The sequence below is a fragment of the Zingiber officinale genome, chromosome 6B (assembly GCF_018446385.1).
Source record: "Zingiber officinale cultivar Zhangliang chromosome 6B, Zo_v1.1, whole genome shotgun sequence".
Taxonomy (NCBI): Eukaryota; Viridiplantae; Streptophyta; class Magnoliopsida; order Zingiberales; family Zingiberaceae; genus Zingiber; species Zingiber officinale.
The window spans coordinates 25,622,581-25,632,152 of NC_055996.1; positions in this window are offsets into that span (position 1 = coordinate 25,622,581).

Below are 9,572 nucleotides of genomic sequence, written 5' to 3' on the forward strand. Positions count from 1 at the left end.
CTTGTGTGCTGCATAGGCCAGCAGCATCCTAATTGATTCAAGTCTAGCTACAGGGGTGTAGGCCTCATCATAGTCTAACCCTTCTACTTGGTTAAACCCTTTGGCTACTAATCTTGCTTTGTTTCTAACTATTTCACCTAGATCATTTAGTTTGTTTCTGAAAACCCATTTAGTATCAATTATAGTTTTATCAGTGGGTTTCGGTACTAAGATCCAGAATTGGTTTCTTTCAAATTGGGCTAATTCTTCTTGCATTGCTAATGTCCAGTCTGGATCAGGTAGAGCTTCGTCTATAGTTTTGGGTTCAATTTCATATATCAAGGCTATTTGGCTACTGTTTCTATAAGATGACCTAGTTCTAACTCCAAGAGATGGATCACCCAAGATTTGGTCAGATGGGTGATTTGTGTTTTTTTTTGTTGGTCTTAGGGTTGGGTTAGTGATTGGTTCTTCAGATTTATAGGGTTCAGGTTGAATTTTGTCATCGTCTGTATTTAGTGGGTTAATATTTTCTATATTATTTTCATTTGTTATAGTGGTTATCTTATTATCTTCATCAAATATTACATTTATTGTTTCTTCAACTTATAGGATATGTTTATTATACACTCTATATGCCCTACTAGTTGTTGAATACCCTAAAAATATTCCTGTGGTTGTTTTTGATGAAAATTTTCCTAAATAATCTTTAGTGTTTAAAATATATACTTTACATCCAAAGACTTTTAGATAATTTAGATTAGGAATTTTATTGTAATATATTTCATAGGGTGTTTTGTTGTGAGATTTGTTAAGTAAAATTCTATTTTGTATATAACATGCTGTATTTATTGCTTCGGCCCAGAATTGGTTGGATAACTCGTATTCGTTTAACATAGTCCTAGTGGCTTCTTGTAGGGTTCGGTTTTTACGCTCTACTAGGCCATTTTGTTGGGGGGTCCTAAGGCAAGAGTATTCATGTTTATACCCATTAATTTCACAAAATTCAATAAAGTTGTGATTTTCAAATCCCCCCTGGTCACTTCTAATTCTTTTTATTTGAGTGTCTTTTTCATTTTCTATTAGTTTGCAGAAGATTTTAAATACTTCAAGGGTTTCATCTTTAGTTTTTATAAATTTTACCCAAGAAAATCTTGAGTAATCATCGATTATTACTAAGCAATATTGATTTTTACTTAGTGACTTGGCTCTATGTGAATCAAACAAGTCTAGATGGAGGAGCTCAAGTATTGAGGTAGTTCTATCTAGGTTGGTTAACTTATGGTTTGACTTGGTTTGTTAACCTTGTTGACAAGCATTACAGGTTGAGTTTTCAATAAATTTTAATTTGGGCAGACCTCTAACTAAACCATTTTGACTCATTTTCTAAATGAGTCTTGTGTGAGTGTGACCCAGTCTTCTGTGCCACAACTCAGTTTCCTCTTGTTGTGTTAAAAAAACACTTTATTGAGGATGTAAGTAGGTTAATGGTGTAGACATTATCTTTCCTAGTGTCCTTAAGTATGATTTCAGGATTATCAGTACTTTTAACTATACATTCAGATTTGGTAAAGTTAACTGAATAACACTATCACATAATTGACTTGTATTAAGTAAATTAAAGTTAAAATTTTCAACTAATAATACTTTCCCAATAATAAAGTCGGAATTGAGTTCGATGTTACCTCTTCCGATTACCTTAAGTTTGTCGTCGTTGCTGAATGCAACAGATCCTAGATTCTTTATTTGAACTTTGTGAACTTCAATTTATCTCCAGTCATATGTCTGGAGCATCCACTATCCAACATCCATTGATCCACTTCTTTATGTTCCTACACATAAAGTGATTGAATTGGAATCTATTGATGAAAAGATAGTGAAGTTATTAATTTAGATAATTTAGTTATTAGTAGGATGATTAGATATTAAGTTGATTAAATTTGACAAAGTATTAAGTTAATTAATTAAAGTTACTTAAGTTTGAATAATATTTAGTTAAATTTTGAAAAAAATTTAAATTAATTTAATTTTGAAAAAAAATGTTTAGTTAATTAAATTTTGGAAAATATTAGTTAATTTAATTTTGAAAAATATTTAAGTTAATTAAAATTTGAAAAGTTAATTAAAATTTGAAAAGTTAATTAAGTTAATTAAATTTTAAAAGATGTTAGGTTAATTAATATTAGTTAATTAAATTTTGAAAAGTTAATTTGTTTTGAAAAAATATTAATTTAATAAAAATTTGAAGAGTTAATTAAATTTTGAAAAGGTATTAAGTTGATTAAATTTGAAAAAAAACTTTTAGTTAAAAAAATGTTTAGTTAATTAAATTTGAGAAAAATAATTAGTTAATTGAATTTAAAAAATGTTTAAGTTGATTAAATTTTGAAAAATATTTAAGTTAATTAAATTTTGAAAAGAAAAATATTTAAGTTAATTAAATTTTGAAAAGTTAAAAAAAATATTTAAGTTAACTAAAATTTTGAAAAGTTAATTAAAGTTTGAAAAATATTTAAGTTAATTAAATTTTTAAAAAATGTTTGAGTTAATTAAATTTTGAAGATATATTAAATTAATTAAATTTGAAACATATTAAGTTAAATTAAATTAATTAAATTTGAAACATATTAAGTTAATTAAATTTTGTAAGAATATTAAATTAATTAAAAATATTAATTTTATTTAAATTTAATTTAATTTAATTTCATTTTAATTTAATTTTAATTTAACTTAATTTAATTTAATTTTAATTTACTTTTATTTTAATTTACTTTTATTTTAATTTAGTTTTAAAGTTTTATCCTTAGTCATCTCACCTGATCTAGATTTCTCAATCAGGGAATCCTATAATTTTGTGAGATGGGATAGGTTTAATTATAGGGTTTGGTTTAACTTTATGTTAGATTCAGGTTTAGCTTTGAGTTCAACAAATATGCATTCTTTGGATAAACTTCTGGGCTATGGTGAGTTACTTGGATATCATTAAAGTAACCATGCCTTCGAGGTTTTCCAAATAGTCCTATCCACTGAACTTAGTACAAAACCTTGGTCTAACTAGTTAGGATCCATAAAGGGTAGCTTCGGTCAGTTCCACTTAGCCAAATACACCAGGTCGAAGCCATATCTTCCTAGACATGCATAGACTAACCTTCCCTAACGTACTATCATCCAATACTTCACCAGTACCGTGGGTCAAGTTAAACTTAGTCCTTTTTATTCTAATCCTAATTACCCTGCCGGGTAAGTTCGTTTAGTTACCCTGTCGAGTAGGTTCCTTTTTGGATGTGCCAGCTATTCTGGAGCTTCCATTATTGATTTTCCTTGAAATTTTAATTAAAATAATTTAATTTAGTTATTTGTTTGTTAAGATAATTTATTAAAATAATTTTAATTTAATTAAAGATAATTTTAAGATAATTGAACTAATTTAATTATTCATTAGTTAAAATAACTTTTTTTTTTGCTCCCCCTAGATCATAGCCTCGATAAGGTATATCAAGGTAATGTACTTGATCCTTGGGGACCCAGTATTGACCAAGTCCAACTTGATTGACCAGGTTGGACTTGGGTACCCATACTTGGACTAGTTTACTTTTTGGTCTATTGACTAAGGATAGATAGGCTTTATATTTCTTTTTGGATTTAAATCCTAGTCCAGTCCTATTGTAAACGACTCTTTGAGTCCCAAGAATTAGGTCAAGGTTCTTAGACCCCAAAGAAAACCGTTCTAGGGTCTTTTTTAAATCCTTGACCTGAGTTTTCAGACTTGAATTTTCTTCCTCAAGCTTTTGGACTTGGGTTGAATTTTCAGTCTGAACTGGGTCAGGCAAGGTTACGGGGTTAGTCACTTCTTTAAGGAGTGTTACCTCCTTTAGAAGCGACTTGATTCGAACTTTCGACTTAGCTACTTTATGCATTAAATAATTGATTAAACTATACAAACGACTTTTACTTATGGAGGGGTTTGGCCCTTCGGAAACGGATGCGGATCCGTGGCTTTTCTCGGACTCGGCTTCCGATTCGTCCTCGCTTTTGGTGTAGTCCCGGGCTGTCAATGCGAGGAGGCTTGCCTGCTCAGCTTCTTCATCGTCGGATTCCTCGGAAGAAGATTCGTCCCAAGTGGCCTTCAGAGCCTTCTTCCTTCTTGGTTTCTTTGGATCCTTTTGGTTCGGGTAGTTCGCCTTGATGTGCCCCTTCTGATTGCACCCGTAGCAAGTCACCTTGAACTTGACCTTTGAGCTTGATTGGGCTTCTTTGGTCTGGATGGTCTTTTTGACGTCCTTTTTGTTGAAGCCCTTCTTTTTGTAGAGTTTTTTTCATCAAGTTGACGAATTCGCTTGTGAGATCGTCGTCGTCTTCCGAATCTTGTTCCTCTTCTGATTCTTGTTCGGTTCTACGTTTTGATTTTGACTCACATGTTCTTCCTGTACCTGCAATCAAAGCCAACCCTTTCTCGACCGAACGTGAGTTAGTCTGTTCATGAAGCTCAAACTCATAAAACAATTCATCTAACTTAATAGTAGAGAGGTCCTTAGAAACCTTGTAGGCATCTACCATGGATGCCCACAAGGTGTTCCTAGGAAAGGCGTTTAAGGAGTACCTTATGATGTCCCGGTTGTCTATCTTCTGTCTGATCGCATGGACTCCATTTAGTAGTTCTTGAATTCGGGCGTGGAGCTGGCTAGCCGTCTCACCTTTCTGTATTTTTAAGTTATACAATTTATTAAGTAACAAATCTCTTTTGCTTACCTTGGTGTCAGAGGTGCCCTCGTGGAGTTCGATTAGCTTCTCCCATAGCTCTTTTGCGCTGGAGAATGGTCCAACTCTGTTGAGTTCCTCCTTGGTCAGTCCACACTGGAGTATGCAGGTAGCCTTTGCGTTCGCCTCAACTTTCTTTATTAAGGATGCGTCATAGTTCTAGTATGACACTAATTTGCCTGAGCCGTCTAGTGGGAGTTCAAGTCCTGTCTTGGTGATCATCCAGACTTCGAACTAGGTTTGCAAGTATGCCTCTATCCTGCCCTTCCAGTACCCGAAATCGTCTCCAGTGAAGAGCGGTGGTCGAGCGGTGCTATAACCTTCTTGAAGTGTCATTTAACAAATTTGCACACACACACAGAAAAATCTGGCACATGACCTTCTTGAATATGGGAACAACCACCACCGCCTAGACAAAGCCTTTTAAGGAAAGTTAATATTTAATTTCCTTAAATAACTCTAGGTTAACCAAAAAGAACAATCGAAGCATAATTTTGAAAAGAAAACAAAATAACACAACATCGAAAACTAATTTGAAACCTAGAATCACATGCCTCTTGTATTTGGTATTTTTACAAAGAAATAAAACAAGTATGATGCGGAAAACAATTACTAGTTATACCTTTCTTTGTGAACTTTTAATGACCTCTTGATCTTCTACCGTATTCCTCTTCTAACCTCGAATATTGTGTGGACAATGATCTTCTGAGATGAGAACCACCAAGGCACCTTCTTCTTCCTTCCTTCAAGTTTCGGCCAAGCAAAAACTTCCAAAGGATGAAGAACTTTTTCCACCAACCAAGCTCCAAGGGATACAAGAAACAAGCCTCCTTTCTCTCCTTTTCTCCAAGCTAGATCCGACCACTTCTATATCTCCAAGAAGTGATGAAGTCTCGGCCACAAGAAGGAGAAGAGAGAAGGGGAAGGGAAACCTCTAGGGGCCGACCACACCTAGGAAGAAAAGAGAGGAAGAAAAAGAATAGAGTCGTTCACCATTAAGGCACCTCTACCCCCTCTTTTATAATCCTTGGTCTTGGCAAATAAGGAAATTTTAATAAAAACTTCCTTAATTCTTTTGTCATGAAAAATAAAAAATTAATTAATTAAAAATCAATTTTCTTTTTCCAATTTTCTTGGCCGGCCACTTTCTCCCCAAAACAAGGAAAGTTTTAATTAAAACAAGAATTAAAACTTCCTAATTTGTTTCCAGAAATTTATAAAAATTTCTTCAATAATTTTTATCCCTTCATGATTGGTTAATAAAAAGGAAATTTTATAAATTAAAATCTTTCTTTTAAATATGTGGATAATTTCTAAAAAGGAAAGTTATCTCTAAAATTAAAATCTCCTTTCAATCTACAAATAAGGAAAGATATTAAATCTTTTCTTAATCTTTTGTAGAAACTAATAAAAGAGAATTTTTAATTTTTAAACTTTCTTCATGAGCATGATTAAAAGGAAAGTTTTTACCAAAATTAAAATCAACCTTTTAATCTACAAATAAGGAAAGAGATTTAGCTCTTCTCTTAATCTTTTATAGAATCTTATAAAAGGAAAGATTTAAATTTTTAAACTCTCTTTTAAATCATGTTATCCACATAAGAAAAAATTTTAAAATTAAAATTCCTTTTTATTTTAATAGGGCCGGCCACCTAAGCTTGAGTTTAAGCTAGGGCCGGCCACATGAATTCACCCATGAATCAAGCCATGGCCGGCCCTAGCTTGGTCTCCAAGCTAGCTTGGCCGACCCCTATAGGATGGGTAAGAAGGTGGGTATAGGTGGGTATAGTACTCTATAATTAAGAGGCTACGATAGGGACCGAGAGGAGGAATTGGTTTTGGTCTCTCGATAAAATTAAGCATCCCGCGTTCGCTCCGAACACACAACTTAATTTTATCAATAATAATTCATTCCACTAGAGAACTATTATTGAACTACCGCACCAATCCTAAATTACATTTTGGACTCCTTCTTATTATGATTGTGTTAGTCTCCCTGTGTTTAAGATGTTGAATGTCCACTAATTAAGTGAGTTACTGACAACTCATTTAATTAATATCTTAGTCCAAGAGTAGTATCACTCAACCTTATTGTCATGTCGGACTAAGTTCACCTGCAGGGTTTAACATGACAATCCTTATGAGCTCCTCTTGGGGGCATTCTCAACCTAGATTACTAGGACACAGTTTCCTTCTATAATCAAGAACACACACTATAAGTGATATCATTTCCCAACTTATCGGGCTTATTGATTTATCGAACTAAATCTCACCCATTGATAAATTAAAGAAATAAATATCAAATATATGTGCTTGTTATTATATTAGGATTAAGAGCACACACTTCCATAATAACTGAGGTCTTTGTTCCTTTATAAAGTCAGTATAAAAGAAACGACCTCTAATGGTCCTACTCAATACACTCTAAGTGTACTAGTGTAATTATATAGTTAAGATAAACTAATACCTAATTACACTACGACCTTCCAATGGTTTGTTCCTTTCCATCTTGGTCGTGAGCTACTGTTTATAATTTATAAGGTACTGATAACATGATCATCTGTATGTGACACCACACACCATGTTATCTACAATATAAATTAATTGAACAACTACATTTATTATAAATGTTGACATTTGACTAATGTGATTCTTATTTCTAGATAAATGTTTATACCAAAAGCTAGACTTTTAGTATACATCCTAACAATCTCCCACTTATACTAAAAGACTAAGCTGTCATATTTGTTGCCATACATCTGAATCCCAACCGTTCAACATGCCCATCAAAAGCTCTTGCCTTAAGGGCCTTAGTGAAAAGATCTATAGGTCATCATCTGATGCAATCTAGGCAGCAACAACTTCTCCTCATTTATACGATTTCTCGTATTGTGTGGTACTTGTACTCTATTGTGTTTACTTGCCTTATAGACTCATGGTTTCTTCGAGTTTTCTATTGCACCACTATTATTACAATAAATTGTAATAATATTTGGACAACCCAGAAATCATATCTAAGTCTATCTTGAGGTTTTTGAGTCATTCAGCTTTTATGGCTACCTCAGAGGCTTGCCATATACTCAGCTTCTGTGGTGGAGTCCAGAAAAACACCTATGCTTATCACTCTTCCATAGTTATGACTTTACCTCCTAAAGTAAACACAAAACCCCGAGGTTGACTTAATATTGTCCCTATCCGATTGGAAGTCAAAATCCGTGCAACCCATAGGGACCAAATTAACTACCTTGTAAGCTAGCATATAATCTCTAGTGCCTCTAAGGTACTTCAATATATGCTTTACTGCAGTCCAATGTCCTTATCCAGGGTTATTTTGATATCTGCTAACTATGCCCTTGATAAAACAGATTTCTGATCTCTTGCATAGCATACATTAGGCTTCCGACAGCCGAAGCATAAAGAACTGCCTTCATTTCCTCTATCTCCTTTGATGTCTTCAGAGACATCTCTTTAGATAAAGCTACTCCAAGCCCAAAAGGTAAGAAACCTTTCTTGGAGTTATGCATGCTTAAAATGAGCAAGGATTTTTTCGATATATGAAGCTTGGGATAAGTAAAATATTCTTTTCTTGCGATCCCTTATTACTTTGATCCCAAGAATATATACATTCTCCCAAGTCCTTCATATCGAATTGTTTGGACAACCATACCCTTACTTCTGACAACACTTTGATATTGTTTCCAACTACCAAAAATGTTATCTACGTATAGTACAAGAAATACCACCACGTTTCCATCACACTTTTTGTATACACAAGACTTATCCGGTTACTAAATAAATCCATAGGTCTGGATTACTTTGATAAACCGGATGTTCTAAGACCTTGAAGCTTTACCTCAGTCCATAGACTGATTGAGCTTGCACACAAGATGCTCTTTGCCCTTTGCAATGAACCCTTCTGGTTGCTTTATATGGATGCTTTCTTCAAGACTTCCATTAAGGAATGCTGTCTTGACATCCACTTGCCAAATAGATAAAAGAATCCGGATAGAGTTAAGCATGGCTACTAGTGAAAAAGTTTCCTTTTTCATCAAGCCTTGCTTTGAAAGTTTCTACCTTCCTATCTATCCATCTTTTCCTATTGTAGATTAGTTTCACCGAATGGCTTTTACACCATCTGGTGGTTCTACAAGCTTCCAGATTTTATTAGAATACATATATTCTAATTCTGTATTCATTGCTCTTTGCCAAGATGCTGCATCTTTATCTTGGAGTGCTTCATCATATGTCCGGGATCAGGCTCATGTTCATTTTGGATCAAGTCCAAAAGACTCTCCCAAAACATGAATCTTTTAGGTTGTTTGACAACCCTCCCACTACGATTAGACACTGTCTATAATTGTGTATCAATTGTGATACGTATTGCAGTTTCTTGTGATATTTCATCTTGTACAATTGGTACTAGATTAGACGTGTCCTTTATTAAGAACAAATTTACTTATGGGCTTGTGATTAATTATATAGTCCTCTTCTAAAAATCAGTCATTGATGCTAACAATGACCTTCTGATTTTTAAGACTATAAACCTACTTTCGTTTCTCTAGGATAACCCACAAACAAGTGAATTCCTATCCAACTTATCATTATCTCTCTTCAGCATATGTGCTGGACTACCCGAATCTGAATATGCTTCAAAATAGGCTTACGCCTATTCAGCAATTATATATGAGTAGAGAGTTCTGACTTTGGAAGGTACTATGTTCACTTTCTTTTTCAGAGTATATCCTTAAAACGAACTTGGTAATTTTCTGAATAATTCATCATCAATCTAATTATTTCCATAAGAGTCATATACCTTCTTTCTACTACACCATTCT